Source organism: Rissa tridactyla, chromosome 4 (assembly GCF_028500815.1).
Source record: "Rissa tridactyla isolate bRisTri1 chromosome 4, bRisTri1.patW.cur.20221130, whole genome shotgun sequence".
In the NCBI taxonomy this organism is placed as follows: Eukaryota; Metazoa; Chordata; class Aves; order Charadriiformes; family Laridae; genus Rissa; species Rissa tridactyla.
The window spans coordinates 58384366-58404543 of NC_071469.1; the positions used below are offsets into that span (position 1 = coordinate 58384366).

General features: G+C 40.1%; 1 protein-coding gene across 7 annotated transcripts in view; it reads left to right on the forward strand.

The window, feature by feature from the left end:
• The window catches only part of EML1 (EMAP like 1), a 131779-nt gene that overhangs the window by 54884 nt on the left and 56717 nt on the right, over nt 1-20178 (forward strand). The window lies entirely within an intron of this gene.

Below are 20178 nucleotides of genomic sequence, written 5' to 3' on the forward strand. Positions count from 1 at the left end.
ATTTTAGCGCTGTGTCTACATCAGTGGGGAATGTGGGACAAGAGGAAGAAATCTGTAAAGCAAAACAGTTGGTGGTGAGGACTCGGGTGTCTGTATGTCTCTGCAGTTACCATGGACCAGCTCTAGTCTGATGCCGTGTGATGAACAAACATCAGCATGAAAGCACTCCTGGTGCACTTCCAAGGCTTTGCCATCATATAGGTGACAGAGGAGTGACTGGTGATGATCATGGCACCAGCACCCTCCGCATCCACACTAGAGTACATAGAGGGACCATCATGAACAAGTCACTGCAGGACTCATGTTGGGCTTGAGCTGCACTTCTGTGGCTCTGAAGATTTTATTCACAGTTGTTTATCAAAAAGCTCATTACGGATCTTGTTCAGAACTGAAAATTAAGAACTCTTGGCCTCTTTTGGGCAAAGATTAATGTATCAGACAGAAGTAAAATCAGGGCTTTCAATTTACAATGAAAGATCTAAACCCAGTCATTTTAAAGGGAGTGGGTATGGGTGTAGCAGTCTACCTGTCTCGATGTTTCCAGCCTTGTTTTTAAAGCTAGATAAAGAAAGTACAAATGATACAGGGCTTGTTGTTCTCTCCACCCCAGTATGACATACATGTTACTGTATGGTAGGTTTTGCTTAGATTTTTTTTCATTATTATTTGACATTTGACAGTTTGTTATCTGAAAGATTTAGAATAAGCATGTTATCTGTAAAAGTTTGAACAAAATGTTTCTATCATTCCGGTAATCTTTCAGAACAAATTTATAGCTGAATTAAATGATTAGTTATGTGAACTATATTTTAGCTTTCTTTTATGACCTGGGTGCTTTGTTTTGGTTTTTGAAAACAGTTAAAAAACAGAATTGTGGGATTAAATGTTCAGCTATGGAATTGAAAAATGTTTGCTGTTGTGTTAAGTGAATGCTTTGAAACTAAAATTCGTGGAAGTTGGAAAATATGTTTGTTGGTATGGTCTCCCAGGAGCAATATATCTATATTTACTCAACTTTTATGGAGTTCACAGTTGTAAGACATTAAGGTGAAGCTTTACAGCGCTGAACAAGAGCAGTGTGGTTTATACCAGCATTGTCTCATGTGTGAGTTATTTGAGAGATTCCATTCTGTAGCTGTCATTCCCAGGTAGGATGCTCTTTCTGTGACCCTTCTTACAGGAAGATGTGCCCCCGGGTGATTGATATACTTATTTCTAAAATTTGTTTAAACATGGGGAGTAAATACCAGGGCAACCTACCAGGTTTGGTTTTTTTCTTTCTTTTCATTTAGCTTTGCCCTGGGGGGTGAGGGTGGGGGGGAGGAGAAAGAGTTCTTTCAATGTATCTGCTTCTTTTCATAACATTTACCTAGTTTCTGATGCATATTGATGTAATAAAATAATTCTAGCTACTGACTTTGAAGCTAAGTAAGACTATGTGATAATGTTTCAATATTTCAATTAAATGAAATAATACAACGTAACAGAAACTGGGGGAGACTGTATAAGGGATGTTAAAGATGACAGGCTTGGTCCTTTGGATGTTATGCGGTAAGAGGGTGTATAGGGTTGCTTGGGAGTAAAGGTTAACAAACCAGAGAGCTGTGGGAGCTGGAAGATAGTAGTATAAAATTCAGGAGACTCAGGTTAAGTGGATTTTCTTGTTGGGGGTAAACCTTCTGCGCTCCCCCGCCATCCATTCCCATTCTCAGGCTACAGTAGCTCAGGCAAATAAACTGACATACACCATGGTGCTGCTTGGGAGGAAAGCCTCGCTTCCCCTTCCCTCTCTTGCTCTCTGTGGTTTTACTCACTCAACACTTGACAGGCTAATTTGTCAGAGTTAATTTAACATGATAACCTGACAGAAAAATCTACGTAGTGTTTGTGTGTGGTGCTTAGTTTTTGCTTTTGCTGGGTTAGTTTTCTGCCAGGTCGGAGAATTAAATCAGCTTCCAGAGGCAGCAGAAGATAAATTATAGGAATAGTGGGAGCTGCAGGCAGACTGGAGGCTTCTACACTGGCCATTGTGTCTTGTGGAACTGGACCCTTGCTTTTGTCATTGCAGCTGCTTGTGGCACCATGTGTTGCATGGTGTCAGTAAATTAATACAAGTTAGAAGCAATACCCATCTGTTTTGTATTGTAGCAGGTAGAAGTGATCCCCTTTTTTATGTATTGGGCCAGACACAGTGATGTGAGGCAAAAGTTTTAAAACAATGTGTAAGGCAATACAGGGAGAGGCAGGCAGCCACTAAAAGATTGTAATAAAGAGAAAAGTACTTTTTGTCTGCTGCAAGTGTGATTTATAATTGAATTAAAAGTTCATATACGTGGAAAATTACATATGCATCATAAATCTAATTTTCAGTCCAGTTACCCATTCAAAGCCCAGTGGACTAACATAAAATTTTTACCATTGAGATTCCTGTGTTTCTTTGAATGTTTAGCTTTTGTGGCCATTTTCATGTGTGTCTGTGTGTGTTTTGTTGTGTGTTTTTTCTTATCCCTGGAAGCTATGAATATTTTTTGTAATTCTTATGGTTTTTGCAGAATATGAAATCACATTTGATTCAAAAAATGTAATAGCCCCAGGCGCACAGGTGTACTCACAATATTTTTTTATGTGCAGAAATTTTAATTCCTGATTGCATATCATGATTTTTTTTCTTGCATTTTCAGACTTTGCAACTACGTATTTCTTAGCTTTTTCTTTTGTACTTTTGAGAGAGAAGTATAATTTCTATCAAAAGAACAATGATCTCCTCTTCCTTATGTCACCTTTCTTGGGAACATACTGCTTTCAGAAGCATATTGATCAGATTATTCCACAACTCTGTTGGAAAAAGTATACCCTAAAAAGAGAGCATGAATTAATCTGCAACAAACATTGGTGTGATACTGCCGCTTGGTTTTCAAAATCAAATGTGGATAACTGTGACTGAAGCATTTCTCTTGATTACAGCACACTTGGTGCAAGGGGAAGAAAAACGTCCTCAAGATCTCTGTGCATTGAGGAATTTAAACAAAAATACTCTTGCAGGAGCTAACAGTCATCTTCAGTGGTCCCGTATAGGAGGGAGTGGATTAAGAGCCTTGTGCTGGAGAGCAGTTGTGTGTCCTGTTTGTTTACACTTCCAAAAAGTTGAAGTAATCCTAAAGCAGCTCCAGTGATTCCTGCAAGGCTCTGTAGGATATTGCGAAGCTCAGAAACCATTTGGTCGATGCTACGTTATTAACCCTGGTAGCTGTGACTCAGAAGGTTATGAGAGATTTGTGTGCATATTGTTCCAGGAGGGTGTAACTTCAGGGGTTTTTTTCCTTTCTAGTTTTTATTTTTGAGTTTTTCATTAAAAAAAATGTTTTGCCTCAGGGGGCCCTGTAAATCTAAGCCTTTTACTGCCTCCTGAATTTGGCAGTTGCTTCTCTTAGTTCAAGTCTCTCGGCATGTGTGATGTGAAGCTTTGAAGTAGCTTCTGCCTGGCTGAAGCCTCTCTGGGGACAAGGACAAGAGTAATAAAGTTCATGCTTTTGACACTTTTTTCTTTCTGGCATGTAGATATTTTAACAGCTTAACACAAAACACAGGAATAAGTGAAACTGCTGATTTTTAGTAAAGACCCTAAAAACTACAGAATTGCAAAGGCTGTGTATCTTTTGTGGTTTGGTTTTAATTTGGAACACTAAAATCAGTGGCGTGGAAAAGCATATATATTTTTGACAGAATTTTAATATCTAGTGTTAGGAACTGGTTAATCCATTTAAGAAGTGGAACATGAGATTCACGGGGGAGATATTTTGTTACAGCCCAGTTTTCTTAGATGATGTCCCGTAGACCACTGGCAAATACCAGAAAAGAGGAGGGAAGATACTTGGGAAAACAACACAAGCTTTTCGATCTTTGTAATTCTGGTTCTACAGGGTGTCTGCAAGTCCCATACTCAGTTCAGTGAGCAAATGTTTGCAAAGTCCATGGCAGTCTGTATCCCAAGCGGCAACCCAGGGAAAAACCTCACTGCCTTCACCTTTCCTAGCAGGGCTCTTCAGATGGTATCAGCACTGCTCGTGTACTTCCCCCAAGAGTAAAATACATGTTGGCCACCTGCTCCTGGCTATTCCTAGCTTTTTCCAGTCTGGTTCCCTTAAAAAGAGGTGTCTTGAGGGAGTGGATTAGAAGTAGGACAAATGCATCAGGGAGGAAAAAAAAGCGATTTCAAACATCTTGGCTGTGGCAGGGTGAAAGTCTTACTGCTTGGGTGTTCCCAGCAGTGGCACGGAGCACTTCCTGCATCACGCGGGTTAGTGTTAAGTAAGATTACGAGATTTAGTATTGGCTAAAATATATAACGTGATTTTAAAACAATTAGTGTTATGCACCCATTGCTCCGTTTACCAGGCTGGCTGGGTTTGTCTGCTGTGGGGACCCGAATGGCATGGAGGCACCTGTGTTGGTCAGACTGTAGTTTGTTTAATTAACTTGAACCATTTGGCTCTGGGTTTAGCGAGGCAGCTTGTTGGGGTTCTGGATCAAAGTTGTTTAATTGGCCCTTACTACTCCCCAGTGTTCGACAGAGTGAAACCTTGTTTTGTAAGCCAAGGAGAAATAACTGTCATTACTGTAAATGTAGTAGCAAATTTTTTTAGTAGAAACTTCATTTATCTTAAACAATAGTGTAAATCTTAGAATCATAGAATGTGTTGGGTTGGAAGGGACCTCTAAAGGTCGTCTAGTTCAACCCTCCTGCAGTAAGCGGGGACATCTTTAACTAGATCAGATTGCTCAGAGCCTCATCAAGCCTAGCCTTGAATGTCTCCATGATGATCTGGTTTTACTTGCAGTTTATTGTAGTACCTTTTGTTCTGCTGTAGAGGTATTTATCCATTTTCTCTGTGTATATAACCATTTGTCATACTAAAATTAAATGTTAGACCTGTATAAAAATTTAAAATCATTCTGTGGTGGAAACAGCAATTCCGTGACTCCCTTGACAAGTCAGCAGCTTGCATGGTTGTGAAATCTTGCCTCTTTTTTTCCAGTTATGACTGGGAAGAATTGGCATGTTGTTGCTCTTACGAGTCCCTGTTACCTGTGCTTTAGTGAGCTACGATTAAGAGCTGCATACAAAACCTCAGTTATCACATGTTGCAGTCTGTAGGAGCTGAATTCCCACTTCCATGGTGGTGAGAGTGGAAACATGAGGCAGTGAAATAAGTTCAGTCCTTTAAGGCTCCTCCCAAAGGTGGCTGGCACAGAGTGCAGTGAAGTCCAAGGGGTTCTTCAAACTTTTTGTGGGCACAAACCTTGGGAAATAAATGAACGTTGTTAGCGTGACTACGTCTTTCACAATTTTTCAGCCTTTTTTTCCACCTTATGATAAAAGCGGCAGCTAAAAAAAAAAAGCTTTTGACACTTTTGACAGACTTCCACATGATAATTAGATAGTAAAAAGAAGGTGTGGGTTGGCAAGGCATTAGATATGAATGATATGCAAGTTCCTATGCATTTTTCTTTATGCAATGTTGTTGTGCTGAAGATGAAGCCCTCTGAACAGTTGTGTAAAGTGGAGGTTTTAAAGTGAAAATGAGTTGTTTCCATTTGAAATAATTGAAGAAAAGCTGGAGCGACCTACTGGCACTCTCGTTTTTATTTCCAAGTAACTCCTGTGTCTAGGTAAGAAGTTCTTAATGCAGCATTGTATGCATATAATCTTAGAACTGTATGCATTAGCTTTCAGTTATACACAATGTCTTATTTATTAACTTTCTGGAATAATAACCTTTTTCTTGCACTGTATGTTCTGAGAATTACCCTTTCCTGCCCTTTGCATCCTGATGAAGGTGCAGGAAAAACAGTTGAAAGAGAAGGTGGTGTCTGTGGTTTGTATCAAGGAGGAATGGACAGAGGGAGGGAAGATAAAGAAGGGCCTTGATGCAGCTATAGTGTATGAATTTTATAATTAGTCCCCAGGAAAATGGATTGCGAGGAGATATGCATGAGACAGAAGAAAATACATGGGATTTAGTATTCTTGTGGGATTTTGAGACATCCAGCTTAATTTGGCAGGGTATCATCAGCAGGTGAAAGGTAGCGGTGGCAGCAGAATTGGGTTCAGGTAGTGGCAACTGCTGGTTCTCTTTCTGCTGCGTCAAACTGCATGCTTTGGACACTGTGCATGTTCTGGGGGCTGTGACTGCTAGGAGCCTAATTCCACACTGGATCCCAGCTCCTTCCATGACAAACAGGACCCACTCCTATCTGCTGAAGCCCCCTGAGCTCAGCTCCAGTCCTGCCAGCGCTGCCAGCTCTCTGCAGTATCTGCTGGTGGGAGACACTCACCCCCACCCTGGGACGGTGACTCCCAGAGCAGCTCACAGAGGTGGCTGTGTCCCTGCATGTTCTGACTTGACATGTGGGGCAAGCTCTTCCATCAGGTTAGTTGCAGGGACTTGTCCTTGGGCAGTCGGGAGCCAGTTGTGAGGGTTGGGTAGCAACTCGCTGCTGGCACCGTGTACAGGCTGTGTACGGGTGACATCTGGACCCTTGGGCTTGGTGCTGCACACCGATATGTTCCTCGGAGTCTGTTTGATAGGCAGTTTCAAACTGTTCAGCCCTTTTTTTAAAACAACAGTGAGGAGAAAATGCTGCCAGCTTTTAGATCCTAATTTCTCTGCAAATTTTTAGCACCACTTTTGTTTCTTGAGAGAAGGTCAGGCTGAGTTCTGGAGGACTGGGCACATCGGGGGGACCCTTTTCCCACCACACCGCTGCTCTATCCCATTTGCCATGCTGCGAGTCTTTCAGAAATCATACTTTGCAGCAGAGATGTGAGCTGCCAAAATAGCAGATGATAATTCCGCTGCATGTGCTGTAGTGTCTGATAGCACTGGTGTTAATCTAACTTCATCTACAGGTCTTGGCAGCACAACTGAATGTCCTCCAGCCCTTGCCTCACCTACCCAGCAGAACAGCTAAAGAGACCCTGCCTGAGGGCTGTAGGGGTAGGGCTGGGTAGATTGTACCTGTGATGGGTGCAGGGGATGTATCTTCTGCTCTGCCCTGGCCCCTCTGCAGCTCAGGGGCTGTGTGGAGGAAGCAGGAGGTGCAGAAGTGGAAGAGGGACCTGGGGTAGGCTGGGATGAGGGAGGGTCTGAGCAGGTCGGTGGGGAGGATGAGCTCATGGGGAGCAGGCTGGTACGTCTGGTGAGGGATGCTGGGAACCGGGAGAAGGAGGAACAGGGCAAATAGAGGGGCAAAGGGATAGAAAGGGGCTAGACTATGAACAGGTTGAATCACAGAATGGTTTGGGTTGGAAGAGACCTTTAAAGATCTAGTCCGACCCCCCTGCCATGGGCAGAGACATCTCTCTACTAGATCAGTTTGCTCAGAGCCCTGTCCAACCTGGCATTGAACACCTGCAGGGATGGGGCAACTTCTCTGGGCAACTCATTCCAGCATCGTAACAGACATGGAAAAGGTTGAAGAGCAGAAGCCTCCAGAACCAGCACCGTGACAGCATAGTCCTTGCAGAGTTTGTAAGGAAATTCAGATTTCTTGGGTCTTGCCTTTGCTCTGCTGTAGGCAGTTATCTCTGAAATAAAATATTTTGTTATTTCTGGTATGGATCCACAGATGCTAATACACTCTCCTTGCTGTCGGTTATTTCTGTGGGTGAAGCAGCAGGCAGAAACTTCCAGCACCTCTGGAAAAATTAGGAAAATTATTAAGCTGTCCTTCTTAAACTCTGGGAAGTTAGAAAATGTTAGAACTAAGGCTGCATAACGAAGCTTAAAACACAACTGTTTTATTCATGTGTTTCTAATTACTTCATCACTCCTTATAATTTTTGTTGGAATTCTGCCTTGATCATTTAACGAGATAGACTTTCCATGAGTCCAATAAATCCAGTAAGTGTATTTAATGTAAATTTGAAATCCAGTAAATATAAAGCCAGTAAATTTGATGGCCAGTTCAAAAGCCTATCCTTTTCCATCAAGGAGAGATAGAAAGGCATTGAAGTACTTGTAATACAGTAAAAAAATATATATAAAAATTAAAGATATTTTTCTAGGAATTTTTCTTTTTTAATGAAAAGGGAATGGGAACCATCACACCCTGTGAATGACTGCTCAAAATGTGTTTTTCAGTAAAATACTTGGGGTTTGGGTGTTGGGTTTTTTTGGTGGGTGTTTGTTTTTGGTTGTGGTTTTGTGGTTTTGGGTGTTTTGGGTTTTTGGGGGTTTTTTTGGTTTGGTTTTTTTTTTTTTTTTAATCAATACTGTGCTTATGAAGCTGTCTTGTTCCCATTAAAAAAAGGGAGGCGTGGATAGAATATAGTTGCTCATGTGTGACTCCTTTGCCTTAGTGGCACTCACTGCTACAGAGGTTGCTTGTTGGCTTGACTGTAACTGGGGATGCTTGATCAACTACATTGGTTTTTCATTTCTCTTCAACTTTTGACTTTGCAAATACAAAATGCTTGGTTTTGGTGAAGAATAAACATTTGCAAACTGTTTGTTACAAGTAAGACTACTGAGTAGCCCTGGGGGTGAGACTTCTCTGCCATGGAGAGAGCCTGACATCTGGGGGTTTCCCTAAATGGTCATGTTAAATATTGGGAATATGACCTTCTGATCGGTGTATCTTGCCATAAGTTATTTATTATGTTTGTATCTTTTACGTAACTAAGTATTTTAATGCTGAAGCTTTTCTGTACTAGGCTTTACTCTTGTCTGTCTTCTGCTAAACGGAAGGGTATTTTGAAAAAAGGCATCTTCTGCTGGCCTTGTCTGGCTTACAAAGTTGATGTGCTGTGAGCAGATGTGGTTTTCTGAACTATCTCTTTGGTGCAGTAGGGAGAAATGTTTTCCAATCAGTTTCAGCCTTTTTCCCTCCTCTCATAAATCTAACGATTTCCAAGTTCAGTATGTTGCTGGGCTTACTGCCCACGGAAATCACTGCTCTGTGCTGGGTGAGGAAGTTTACTGTACCTGGGTGCTGTTTTGGGCAAAGCTTATCACTGAAATTGTCTTTACATACTTGGAGACCGCTAATCTGTGTTCAGGACTGCTTTTAAAAATGTACCTGTTTGAATCGTAAATAAAGATTGCAATGTTAAATGGTGTCCTGGCATGTTCTCAATTTGACTTCTGAAGTTGTAGCCTACCAAGAAGAGAAAAGAAAGGACCAAAGAGGGGAAGATAAGTAAGTAAAAAGTTCTCATAAGTGAGAACCCTGAAAATATTGAATTAATTTAGTTTGAGTGGCTATACTTGCCCTACCTTGTGTCTGTACACTTGGACACAGAGGTATCCCTTATGCAAGGTCTACCCACATCAAGAGCTAAGCACACGTGAACTTTTGTTCTAAGGCTGTCTGGCCGTATTAGCTTTAAAGGTTTGTCTTTGCTGGTAGGCTCCACTTTATCATGAAGGTTGAAGCTCAGATGCTTGGTAATCATGGGGTGACAAGAGCTTTATCAGCCAGGCTTTCTGCAGGGTTTGTTGTCACTAGTACTTCAGCTCAGTGCCGTTAGGAGATGGCTTTGGGGAAAGGATTGGCTCGGCACAGCCTTCACCCATCTAACCTCTCAGGTGAAACTCATACGGGAGAAGTACTGACTGCTGCCAGAAGGAAATCAGTCCCGGAAAGTCCTTGAGGGAGAGGAGCAGTCATGAGCCAGGCTCTGCTTGGACCTTGGCCTGGGGCTTGTTCCCAGCCAAGGGCGGATCAGACATCTGCTGGCTCTCTCCCTCTTACTGAGGTCTCTGTGTAGCCTTGGGGAGATAAAATACTGCATTAGTTGATCAAAGCATATCTGTAAACTTTTTTTGACAAACATGGAAGCTACAAAATAGATTATCTTAGTCTCCTCCTTTGTCTCCTCCTCCACGAAAAGCTGGATTTCTTTTAAAAACAGGCAACGCGCATGTCATTGTAGCATTGCCAAATGCTGCAGAGGATGGGGTCAGCCTTGGAGTACAGCTCCTTTGCTCTGTCAGGGCAGCAGGACCACGCTTACACAGTGTGCTGGGAATGGCATCGCAGCTGGGGGAAATTTGTGATAATGCCGTGCACTCCATTGTGGTAAAAATAAGAATATGATCTCATGCTAGGGAATCCAGTTCAAAATAAAAAGAATGCAAATTGGCTTTAATTAGAGGAGCTGCATTTTAAACCAAATAATTTTTCAGATTATGTATGTTTCTCTGTTTCCTGAAACAAACCTGATTTTTTTTTTTTTCTTTTTAAGGGTAGGGAATAAAGGGATTTTCTTCCTTTTCTGTATCCAGCAGTCGTCTTCCTGGTTATTACCAGGACATCTAACAATCTATCAAATGCAGTGTCTCTGGCTGTGTTTGAGGCCTTGGCAAGGGCAGTTTGTTCTTTCTGCATTAATGTCAGTAAAGATTTTTTGCTGGAGAGTGGGAATGTATGGTCTGAAGATTTTAGAATAAAAAATTATATTACTATCAATTATATTATTATATTATATTATGTTTGTCAGAATTAAATGAAAGGAAGACTTAACCCTAATTGAAGACAAAGATGGGCAATATGGGAAAATACCAGTCTGTTGTGGGCATCCTGTGTGCTTTTTTTACCTCTCCCATCCAAGCAAGGCTGTCACTATTTAAGTCAAGTACTTCTCGTGAGCCCTAGGTAACCTGGCAATAGTGCAAAAAATTGTACATTACTGTGAAAGACAGTACTGAACAAGACAGATTATAAAAGAAGACTTAAAATAGTTTTCTAAATTTGAAAGAACTTTTTCCTTTAAATATTTAGATTGTGATTTGTCTTTGTGACAACCGGCAATGAAATCTAATGTTAATACTGCATTAATTTCAGAAACTAAAATATTCACGAGGTACAGAGTTCTGAAGAAAAGTCAGACCACTGCTGGAAGTGAAGCCATTCACTGAGAACAAGTAACCAGAGTTTGCAAAAGTGATAAATCTGCTTTTGACATCAATAACCCTTTCTGCAGGTGCAGGAGGAATGTTGTGTTCTTTTTGTATTATGTTGCTTAGTTTGAGTCTACAGAAAACAATTTAAAAAGCTGTTAAGCCTTTAAGAAAAGTAAGTGCAGAATGTTTGGGTTTTTTCTTAATCTTACAAATAAATGCTATTGATTAGAGGCCGAGACTTTCCAATTCTTGATTCTCGAAGGATACACTTATGAAATAAGCAAAACGCAATCTATTTCAAATCAATAACTATGGATTACTTTCTATTGATGTAATCTCAGTTTTAGTAAGTCTTTAATTTCTCAAATGGAAAAAGTGTTTTATGAGCTTATGTATTTCTGAGGTTTAATAGGATTTTCAATTTGGTTTTTAAAACCTTAGGCATATATGATTATTATTTTCATTAAAATGCAGATTATAAAAAATTATAGGTAAAAAGTTAAAGGTTCAAGTAAATTTGAGTATCAGTTGCCATTCTAGCATCTAATATGGAAGCTAGGAAAGTGAAGAAATATATGCAAACGTAAGTAGTTTCTTAAGTGTTTATGTAGTGCGCTCTCTAATGTAACGTAAAGTTGCATTTAATTGCAGATCGACTGGTGACTGATATGTCTTAGTGGTTTCTTGCCAGTGTGAATCAACTTTTCTCTAGGAAACAAGATAAAATAAAATTGGGTTGTAATGTGTTACCATGGGCTGACATCACTAACTTTTAAATGATGTTTTAAATCAGTTTTCTTGCCCTTTAAATCTGCCCTGACTGCAAGTAAAACTAAATCTTTCTGCTTTGCTTGCATATGGCATAGTTGAAGAGTCCAGTGGAGATATACAGGTTTTCTAAAGAAAGTGAAAATATATTGAGCTAAGTACTGATAAAGTTTCTAAGGAAACGTTTTGTGTGTACCGGTGTATGGTTTTTATCTGCGTGTGGTTTAAAACACGTTTAAGAGAAGCAAATCTTGCATCGAAGTTGGTTCTTTTTGTCTAAAGGTGCTAAACAAAAGCTGAAGTCTTATTCGCGTACATCACGTGATGAATTTGAGTTCATCCCTTGCTATCTTTTGTAGGATGACTTGGATGTTGAGCCGTGGCTGTGACGTGGAGATGAGAGTCATTGTAAATATTCTCGTGTGTTCCACAATCTGCTTTTCTTCTCTTGTTCTTAAGGGTGTGATACAAGCATATCCTCAGTACATCACTGAGAAGATAAGACGGTAAAACACAGCCCAGCTCTTCTGCCCTGCAATACCTCTGCTGATTACCCTCCTGGTTCTGTTCTTTATGAGTTCACATTAGGCTGTGTCTTCAGCTTCTTAACTCTAGGCAGATCCCATGATGTTACTTTTTTCAAGCTACTATCCTTGCATTAATATTATGCTACAGACGGTCATCTTTACTCTCCTGACTTTTGTTCACAATGTTTGGGGCTTTTTTTTATGTTACGAACTGATCCCAGCATAGTCTGGAGGAATGATAATTTGTTAAAACGTTTTCTATTGATTTCTATGCTCAACACAGCCAGCACAGTAACTCTGAACTGGAAAGCATTTACACTGATAGACCTCTTCTGGGGAAGATTCCTCTAATTTATTGATGTGTCAAAAATTTCTTCCACTTAAGCAGTATTGAGGAAGATAATTTTTAACTGGTTGAATTCCAAATAGAAGCTCATCTACCATCTGTTAGGGAAAAACCGGTAAGCTGCTGGTTATAGCTCGACAGCCACAGGCAGGTCAAGGGCACATGCTTATAATTTTGCTACAGTGATTGCTGACTAATTAGCCACAAGGAACTTTCTGAGAATTTTCTGTTAAGATAATTTTCTTCTCTCCCATTTTGTTAATGAATACAGTGCACCCAGCTGTGAGGCTCTGAGTGATGATTGCTATTATGGATTTATCCTTTCAAATTCTGCTTCTAATTTTAGGAAATTATATTCCCGTCTTTAAGTTTCTAGTGGTAAAACTGTAAAAGGGCAAGTTATTCCTCAGCGCATGTTGGGAAATACAGTAATAATATTTTATAAATACCGGACTACAATAGCTCTCTATATTGGAGGAGGGAAAATACTGTTCACAGAAATAACCATCTGTAATCCATATATAGTAGATGAGTAATATTTGGATTACAATTTTTTTATTAGTATGGTTTAGAAGTGGTCTGTTCCCACAAGATGATGCTTTACATTACTGTTGCTGCGGTCTCTTTTAGATCACCTATCTCTTGGGTTCCCAGTGCAGTCCAGAGTACGGCATTAGGCGGATGTGTGGGATAGAGATGTCTTCTTCCCGTTTCCTCCTACACATCCATACCTTGTGAGGACATGGAAAAACTAATCTGGTCTGTTCAGATTACTCACTGTGAGATGCACCTGATTGTACCCAACTAGGGCATCTCCTTGCAATGCTAATCACTCTTATCTTAAGTACATGCATTAGAATAGGGATTGAACTGAAAAGTTGTCCTACCTGTTCGGAGACAGTATGCACATGTCCATATGTAAGCTTGTGGATAGGCATGGTATTATTCCTATAGCTATCAGGTTTAAAGATTAGATGTGATTTCTTGTTCCTCACAATCAAAGCTTTCCAGCTAAAAAAGCAGATATGGTGCTTGCGCTTTTATCCTATTTTATATACTTTTATAACAGAATGCAATTAGAGGATTTGACATCATAAAGGCTGTTCCTTTAAGTGTTCAGCTGGCCACCAGTTTGGCTTTCTGAAACTTCATGTAAAGCAACATGCTTTTGCAGTTTTAACTGTAGTTAAAGATTTCTGTCTGTTTTTTCCCTAACCACACAAAATAACAAGATTAAATAGGATAACATTATTTTGGGCTTTAAATCCACTTGCTTCTCACAGTGGAAATCTCTAATCTGGTCAAATCAGGGTCTAGCAGACCAGTCCAGTGTGTACCAGACTTTATGATAAGCTGTTGCCCATATGTGTTGTCATTGTCCCCAGGAGACAAGCCTGGAAAGCTGCTGCTGTGTTTCAGGTACGGTACAATGTTTTGCATTAGAAAAGTGGATGGAGGAAAGATATTTAGTCTGTGCAATACTGTGGACACTAATCTTTTAAACAAAGATGCTTGGCGTGGTGGTGTCAAAGGAAACTAAACGTGCTGTTTTATTTTCCCATTGTTCTCTTGCACAGAGAGTCTTTTGGTCTGCAAACGACCGCTGACATTATGCCACAGAACTTGCTACGAGGAGAATACTTGGTCTTTTCCAGATCTTGCATCTAAGCCTGGCAACAGTGTCCAGGCTGCATTCCCCTGTTTATGTGCCACAGCGAATTGCTTGCCTTCATTTTGTGAGACGTTTTCATTTTAAACCTTGGATTTTTTATGGCTGTGTCTCTTCCTAATTCTCCTTTTTCCTCTCTGCTGCTGTAAATTCAGACAGACTGTATCTATCAAATAGGTTGTCTGGCTGACATCTGTGCCCCAGACTCAAAGATGCATAAAATGAACCAAAAAGGGAGGACAGGATTTTGAAGATGTAGGAGATGCCTGCCACAGAGGCATTTTTTTTCTGCACTGTTAGAGTTGCAAGCTAAACAGATGGCATTGAGAGAGGTGAAGCGGAGAGGTCATTTGAAAGTTAGTGGTAGTGTGACTCCCAGGGAGCTTGAAGAAAATAGTTTAAGTAACTCAATTACTTGCATGAGATCTCAGTGATGATGTGGGCAGGAGAAGAGGAGGTTGCCAAATGTGTACCAAGTGACATGTGCCACATCTGACAGCTTTGCAGAGTTAGTGGAGTCTGAAAAATGTGGGCCTTTATGGGTGGAAAAATGCTCCTGGAAGTGTAGTATCTTCACTGTTCTTACCTGCTTGCTTGGTCAAATCCAGTCTTTAGTTTTCCCTATCTAAATTCAGCTGCCAGATTGTGCTTTTTTGTTTGCTTATTTTTTAATAAATGCTGTTCTTAACTTCCTCTCCTTTGGTGTCGTGGGCTTTCTCAGCAGCTACTGTATTCCACCATACAGTTGGCTGCGTGCTGCGGGTGGAGGATTGCTTTCTGTCCATGTGCTTGTTTCATAAGGCTCTAGTAGTGGTCCTAAAGTTCATAGCAATTTCCAAGGAATGTAAATACTTATACTAATTAATTTCAGAAGTGCAGAGTGTGAAACACTTACCGGTATCTTTCAATGACTGAAAGTATTCCTACCAGTTAAGCTCAATTCAGGCTTGTTGGCACAATCTATATCTTTATCCTAGAAGAAGGGCATCTCTGTGCACAGGTGATGTTGCGTTTTCACTGCCATTCTTTGCTATGTTTTCCATCATGCGGATTATCTTTAATTTTTGCTGGAGACCACTGCTGGAATTCGCTGTCCCCAGCAGGCTTAGATTTTCTTTTCTGATGTCCTGCAGAGTGTCTAAATTCAGGCACAACTCTGGCAAAGGCTTTAAGATGCTGCTTTTAAAGTGTTATAATAGTTTCTAGTAACCCACACCCCCATTGTGCTAGGTACTTTACAAACTTATAATGTACAGAATGTATCCTGAAAAATTTTGGAAGTACTTAATGTACAATTTGATCCTGTTAATTGGTGCTCCAAAGAGACCGTGTAGATTGAATAAACTCAAATGTGTTTGCCAGTCTTTTGAGAATTGGTACCTAATGTTTCCACTGCTTAATTAGCTGCCATGGTCTAAACTGGACAAGATAGCCTCAAAATTAATGACTGCATAAAGCAAAGGTGAAATATGTTTAATGAAGTAGTTCTTGGGAGGGAAATGCCAAGTCTATTTTAATTTTAATTATTTCCTGCACCATTAATGTACAGTTCAGATTTAGGTTTTCCAGCGGGTAAAATCTATAGTATGCATTTTAATATGCTTCCTTCTAACTACTAGTGTAAGTATGTCATTTAGCTTTAGCCTACATACAATGAAATAATACTGAAATAATTCCTGTAAACAGCATACACGTCCTGTTGTTGGCTTTGCTTCAGATGTTTCTTCACATTTGGCTGAGTTCAAGCAATAAATTGCTGAAAAACTGGAAGGCGCTCTGGAAGCAGATTAATCATCTGACTCAGTATTGTCTTTTAGTTTGCCACAAGAAATCTTTCCAATCTATGAGATCATGGATTAGCTGGCTGGAAAATTTAAAGAGAGGCATGAAGAACATTCCCTTTTTCTGCTGCCTTCTCTTTGAAACCTGCAGAATGTCAGCAAAGCCTAAATGACAAATGACTCTTCTTTCCAAGCTTTACCACAAATATGTATTATGATGAAAAATCAGGCATCTGAATTGATACCTTCTCATTTTATCTAATTTTGGACATTGTAGGTGGCATTTGTCTCGTGAGATATAGATTTACATGTTTGAGACAGTGATTTAGACTTGCATTATAATCCATGAAAAGAAATGAAATGTAATGAACACTTGTAGAAAGTGATTCACTTCAGATTTCTAAAAACAGGTTGCATAAATTTCACTTTAAAAGTCCTTTTTCCTCTCATTGATGAAAAAGAGGTGATAATTAATTCTGATGTTCTATCGATGCTACCAGTGTAGGTGATATGATATCTGCTCTGTCTGTCCATGGGCAAAAGTGGTGGTAGTGACTGATAAGTAGATCTGATGCTTCAAGGCAGATTGTTTGGATTTGCAGTCTCCTTCATGCACCTTTCAAGATGGTGAACATCTGTGGGTTTTATGACAGCTAGATTGCAAAGAGGTCGCCAAATCTAAGTATATTGACGCTGTTAGAGTTGCTAATATTATTGAATTTAGTTCATATAATTAATTATTTTTTTTGTCTTTTCTGACACCATACCACTTTGCTTATTTGGCTGCATTGAAGTTGTCACTTTATTGCTCAACATACTCAGATATAACGATCTAAATGGCAAGAACATTCCATCCTCTACTTGCATAACAAACAGGTTACACTTATTTTATAATTGAACTTCTCATTCTTCAGAAAACATAGTTTTATTATCTTCTGTGACTCTCTTCTACCTTACTTGTATATGCATGCAAAGGGGAGGCAAAAAGTGAAGTGTGACTGGACTCTAGGAAGTCTTGTCTTCAGTTGCAATCTTACTGAGAGTTGTTAAGATTCTATTCTTTTACCTTCCCTTGGAAGGGAACTGCATTCAATGAGGTCACAACCATAAAAAGGAAGTTGTAGGTTGCAGCAAAGATGAGGATTCTGTTTCCAAGGATCAGGAGGAATGGTGATAGCGGAAGGTGCGGACACGCTGTGTCCAGAGGAATGGTTTCTTCATGCCTGTTGGTCAGCAAATATGCAAGGTGAAGAGTCACAGCGGCAGCTGGGAGAAGGGGGAAGAATCATAGAATGGTTAGAGTTGGAAGGGACCTTGAAGATCATCTAGTTCCAACCCCTCTGCCATGGGCAGGGACACCTCCCACCAGACCAGGCTGCTTAAAGCCCCATCCAGCCTGGCCTTGAACACTTCCAGGGATGGAGCAGCCACAACTTCCCTGGGCAACCTGTTCCAGTGCCTCACCACCCTCACAGTAAAGAATTTCTTCCCGATATCCAATCTAAATCTACCCTCTTTCAGTTTGAGGCCATTACCCTGTATCCTATCGTTACACTCCCTGATAAAGAGTCCCTCCCCATCCTTCCTGTAGGCCCTCTTTAGGTACTGGAAGGCCTACGTAAGGCCTCCCTGGAGCCTTCTCTTCTCCAGGCTGAACAACCCCAACTCTCTCAGCCTGTCCTCACAGCAGAGGTGCTCCAGCCCTCTCATCATCTTTGTGGTCCTCCTCTGGACCCACTCCAACAGGTCCATGCCCTTATGCTGGGGGCCCTAGAGCTGGACACAGTACCCCAGGTGGGGTCTCACCAAAGCAGAATAGGGGGCAGAATCCCCTTCCCTCGACCTGCTGGCCATGCTGCTGGTGATGCAGCCGAGGACACAGTTGGCTTTCTGGGCTGCGAGCGCACATTGCCGGCTCAGAAGAGAGCTGTACATCTTAATAGCTATTAGTGGGAGTGATTTCTTACAAGACTACAAGGAAACCAGTGCTACTGATTTACTACTTGAAGATTTATGTTTGGGCAAAATTACTGTGTCTAAACACTTAAAAATTTGTGAACTTGATACTTTAATGAGGATGTTTTCTTTTGTAACAAGGGTTGATCGTTTTACCATCAGCCTATTTCTCTGGGTTTCCTTCTCTGCCCTGAATTTGGGAGTTGGCTATTTCTTGTTGACTGAATTCAGAAGAAAACTATGCCCTGTCATATTGAATTTGGCAGAATGGCTGAAGTTTGAATTTGGCTTGTATTGGTTAAATCAAGCTTCTGATTTGGTTGCCTATTGTCCAGTATGCTAATCCATGTTATTTCCAGCTGAGTTAAAGTGTAAAGTCATTAGAGCAGCGTGGGCCTTTTGTTTGTACAAGGAAAGGTTAAGTTCTGCAGGCAGCTCATACTGCTGCCAGCACGGCTGCTAAGCTGAATTTGGGGATTAATTACCTGTAACAGCTGCAGGACAGAGTCCTACGCGGAGCTGAAGTCTGGGTAGGACAAAGTTTGTAAAGCTTTGTCATGGGAAGAGTTTTTCAGCGTTTTTCAGGAACTTGAATTCTGATTTAGTTTGTTCAGAACCAGATACTTACATTACCATTGTGTTCAGCCTAATAATAGCCTAATGCTGATATTTTAAATATGCTCTGAAAATCCTGTAACACAATTAACAAGCAACTTAAACTATCTTGGTCTGTAGCTATTTGTGGCCTGTCAGTATTGTTATAGTTGTTGTTTCTGAGTTTTTTTTCTAATTCAGCTTTTGGTAACCGCAGATAGCTGTTGGGGGTGGGAGGGGTAAGGAAGCCAAAACACAGCCTACAAACAGATTTCAAAATCAATTTGTATTGGCACGGTTTGGAGATTAATGGAAGTTTTTTTTTTTTTTTTTTTTAGTTTTAAATGCAATTTTCCCCCAGATCTTTCTGATTAAAAGTTTGTATGTATTAGTATTTTTGGACATACTTTTGAATGCACTCAGAAGCTGTCGTTTTCCTGTTTGAAGCACTTTGTTGTAAAATTCAACACTTGTTATTATTACACACAAGCTATTTAACTTTCATTTTATGCCCTTGTACAAAAGAAGTGGAAAACTGGTTTGGAATGGAGGAGAATTAAGTACACAAGAAATGAAAACAAATGCCAGCTTTTTCACAGAGAGGGATTGCCTTTAACAGAAGAAATACGTGCTGTGGACTCGCATTAGGAATGAGGGAGAAGTAAATTATGATTGCAGAAAGTAGCACAGATATCCATTTTTGCTAAAGCATAACTTATTAAGTCTTTAAATGAAAACTGTAATCCAATCATCACTTCCTAATATTACTTAAAATGATCCAGTAAGTTAATACCCAACTTTTTTAGGTTTCAAATTCATCTCCTTAAATAAAACCTTGCAATTTTCTTTAAAAAATGCACTTTTTTTCCCCCCTAATAGATACTGACTTTGACATCTTTGGCATTGCTTTTGTCTTCCTTTCTTCTTCTTTTTCCTAACTTAATATTCTAAGAAATTACAATGTTTCTGTTTGATAGGAACTGGCGTGTAAAGAAAGTACTCATTTAGGAAAAATATCCTTATTACTACTTTTGGGTGGAAAGAATGCATAGTCCTCATCAGGGAGTTGCAGACTTTAAGCTTCTGTGTGTAATTTCCAAATAATGGGTGAATTGTATGCAAAGTAATGACTCTTTTAAGAATTTGCATGCTAAGAGTACAATTACTGAGTAATTCTGCTTTATTTACTGTTTCTATTTCAGTCGGAGAGAATCTTCTTGTAAAGCTGCTGGTGCAAATTAAGAGTTAGCAGATGGGGTTAATATCTATTCTCCAGTCTGTGGACAATAACTTGAAGAAGTGTAGGCCTATCTGTGGCTTATATATGTCTAATGTGTACATTCTGTCATACATGTGAGAGAGAAAAATCTGGAAGGGTGTGTAGTGTGTCAGAAAATATAGCTCTCTACCTGAATGCCTGCCGGCGCCAAAATGTTGTGTTGAGCAGAACAGTGAAGGGTGATGGTTGATCACTCCAGTTCAGACATGTAGATAATTAATAGTGAGGCCCAATTAACACTAAGTAGCCCTGAAGCCAACCTCATGATCACATTTTACTTAGCTACTCATCTTTTTTTTTTTCTTTTTATTTCCATCTCTTCCTTTTGGTCACTTAATAACTTTCTTCCTC